The sequence below is a fragment of the Belonocnema kinseyi genome, chromosome 9, assembly GCF_010883055.1.
Source record: "Belonocnema kinseyi isolate 2016_QV_RU_SX_M_011 chromosome 9, B_treatae_v1, whole genome shotgun sequence".
Lineage (NCBI taxonomy): Eukaryota > Metazoa > Arthropoda > Insecta > Hymenoptera > Cynipidae > Belonocnema > Belonocnema kinseyi.
The window spans coordinates 82558758-82562487 of NC_046665.1; positions in this window are offsets into that span (position 1 = coordinate 82558758).

Here is a 3730-nt window from a genome sequence, read left to right on the forward strand (position 1 = left end):
ATGAACGCACCTAATATAACCAGAACCGTAGAACATGAAATGCTTTCGTATATAGAGATGCGATTAGGAGACAGAACAGGTGCATTAGGGTCGGATCACATTTCTGCAACTAGTGGGAAAAGTCCCTAGACGATTAGATTATTCACAAAGTGACGTAATGTGGTGAGATGGCCGCACACCGAGGGTCAAACAATAATTTTAATTGCATGGAACTAAACTTTATTTTTTGAATAACTTTGGGGGAAATGATTTTAGCTGTAAATGTATTTGAATATTATTTTTTATTTTTCAGCATCTATTGAACTAAATAATAAAATCTTTACAAACAAGAAAATATTCAGAAGAATCTAAGTTGTGTTGCGCAGTTGCCGGGTGAAGGGGTAGATTGGGGATGCGCATGGGATTGCTTGTTTCTCTGGAGGATAAAATTTCACATTGCTTCCCAGTGACGTCAACAAGCTACAAAACATCAGCTTAGATTCTTCTGAACGAGCGTGTAAGTCGCAAGTTTTTGCGTGGCTATTGGAGAAAAAATATTATTCTATTCACTTTCCTGCCATAAAAAAGGAAAGAATTGCAACGGCTGCTTCCGAAAGATTCAGAAAGGTTTCGGAAAGAATTCGGAAAGTGTTCGGAAAGGGCTATGCGAACTTTGCTTCCGTTTCTTTCCGAACATCGAGCTGTCCCACGAATCTTTCCGCTTATTTACGAATGTCCCTTTCTTCTACGTCTTTCCGATCAATGCAGTGTGTCCCTCTAGTTAGCCTCTATTTCATTATATTTATATATTTAGTTATTGAATATATATATAATTAATAGAACATATATTTCACATTTAGTCAGAAAGAAATCGGAATGAGCATAAACAGTGGGACATAGGAAAAAAATCGCAATAAACTATTGGGACACTACGTCATTTATTCGAAAAGAAATCAGAAAGAAGTAAATGGAGTGGGAGACTTCGCAAAAGTTCGGAAAGGCATCGGAAAGCTTCGGGAACAGAAAGCGTTCGGAAAAAAACGAAAGCACAGTTCACATAGAAATCGAAAAGGATCGGAAAGGTACTTTCTTTCCGATTCTTCCGCTAGGGTTATAGTGATTTTGTTTTAAGTTATTAAAAACATAAAGTTGTACCCCACAAAAACAATAAATATTGATTAAATAATAGCATAGTTGATTTCCTATGTGCCTCAAAATCAATTTTGTGAATAATCGGGGCAATATAAAAATTAATACTAAGGTCATCGTGCAACCTGGGGTTCAATTTAAAAAAATTAGCAAAATAATATTTAGGGTTATTGGGTTTTCTATTTGTCAGAAATCCTCGGTAATTTTGTGAGCCACAGACTTTTTGAACCGGAAAACGACAGAGAAAGAAAGTGAAAAATGCTGTGTTATGACCGGTAAAACAATTCGAAAACCAATAATGCAAAGTTCCAGCTTATTTCCGGGTGCACAAAATTCCCAATCATTTTCTGATTTTTTGCATGTTTCTATAATTATTTGATGCCCTAAATATTTCACTATAATCCTAATTTAAAATAGAAACTGTGTAAAACTTAGGTTTATGAAATGAAATTTTATTATTTGTGACAAAACCTGTCAATACTATATTTCTTCTTTTTATACCCGCAAATCAAAAGGGCGAAATAGTACATTGTGTATCGAGGGCGTGAAGAAAGCTATCTTGAAGAGTGGTAACTCGCCGCCCAAGCGAAGGGAGGGCGGCAGTCATACCAGCCAAAGAAGCCGCATGTTCTATAAACACGCTGTACTTTTGGTCCTACTCTCGTTGAAAATAAACATCTGAAGCAGATAAAGAATGTTTGATGTTCTTGGCATTTTTGAATAAATACAGAAAGAAAGAAATAGCGTACATAGCAGAAGAGGGGCTGTGGGTCCAGCGAGACCATTTTTTAAAAGTGAATATATGTTTCTCCTTTTTCTCACTTGTGTGGTGCAGTGTATGTGTAGCGGGCGTAACGTTATTTGTCAGCCCCGTGGCGGATTCCGCATGAGCGCACGTTGCTAGGCTGGAAGTGACTACATTAGCCTACTTCACATGCATGCAATGGCGCGTTTTCAAGGAGGGTTGTACGAAAAGAATTTTGTGGTTAAAATAATTCCTGGTCCACAAATTCCTAGGATTTCAGACTACTAGATAAATTATAGCAGCGCCAAATATTTCCTTGCTATTTTGGTAAAATTTATTAGAGGTTATACGATCACGTCAGTACCAATTTTGATATTGCCGCCCTGATTTATTCGTCCTATTTTTATAAATTAATATTTATTTTCCCCGAAATTTATTTTACGGCTTTTGGAAAATAGTTTAAAAATTTAAAAAAAGTTTTGAATAGTTTTAAAGCTGTTTTTATAAGTGTGCGCGATTCATTAGTTCAGACCAAGTGATGAGTGGGTCACGTGACCAGACCCACCAGTTAGGACCAGACCCACCTTTCTTTGTATTTCCTATTTATTATCCCAAATTTTCAACTTGATGTGGCGCTTCGTGTGAAAATAAGTTAGGAAATTAGAAAAAGTGACGGTAGGGTAGGAATTCGGTCACGTGACCCATGATCTAATGAATACATGGTCTAGCCACTTGAGGGCCCTGTTTCGTTCAAGTCACGCACCGCTTAATTCCTCCATTTTGTTACTTTGACCGCGCAGTTTGAGTTTGACGCGTAAGACTATACGGCGAACTGTTACAGGAAAATCAGTATGTAGGAAGAAATATTATGAGAATATTAAAAGAATGAATTCAAAAAGAACTTTCAATGGATATATTAGAACATTGGTAAGGAAATAAATTATATTCAGACCAGAATGTAAGTTTGTAAATATTACTGAATGAGAAGGATTAAAAGTATATACAATTTTTGATATTTGAGATAGAGAGTTTCAGTTCAAATATCTCCGTTTACCAGTGAATGAAAAATTCTCAGGTAGACAATTCTTTCAGAAATATATATGTAAAAGTGACAGAGGTTTGTAATAGAATTAGGCGGGTCCGTAAATTTTACAGAAAAGTTTGTTAGATCTGTATTTGATCTGGATTGAAAGTAAGACTTATTATTTTTACATTAATTAGACAATAATTTGTCATATGGTACAATTTGGACATCCTTCTGTATTTACATATAAAACGTATGTGTAAATGTATGCAATATTATAAGGGTTTGCCAACATTCATTGTAATTTTGAACAGTCTGCTAAGAACAAGAGAGATTTTTAATCTGATACAATGTGATTTCATATTATATCTAAAAAGTGGAAAGGCAAGAGGGAGTAACTGACGAAATGAAAATTATTCCAAAATCTTGAAAAATCTAGAAGTGGGATTAAATTTTTCCAAATTCAAAATCATTTTTGAATTTTTTGTTAGAACTTTTAAATATATTTTAAAATGAATTATTGGATTTTTTTAACTTTCAGAAAATCCTGAAAATTTGAAATTTTCCTAAAATTTGCATTTAAGAAGATTTGAAGAGATTTAAAAAATGATCAAAGAAGAACATGGAAGATTTTAAGGATTTTATTTAATTTGCTGAATTTTCAAAAATTGTAGGAAAATTCCGATTAATGTTAAAATATATTTAAGAAGTTCTGAAGAAAATGTCAACACACTTCGTTTAAATTACTTGAAATAATTTCAAGTTTTTAATTAATTTTGAATCTTTTTACAACTTCTTCATATCTCTTAAAATTACTCAAATTTTTTTTACAA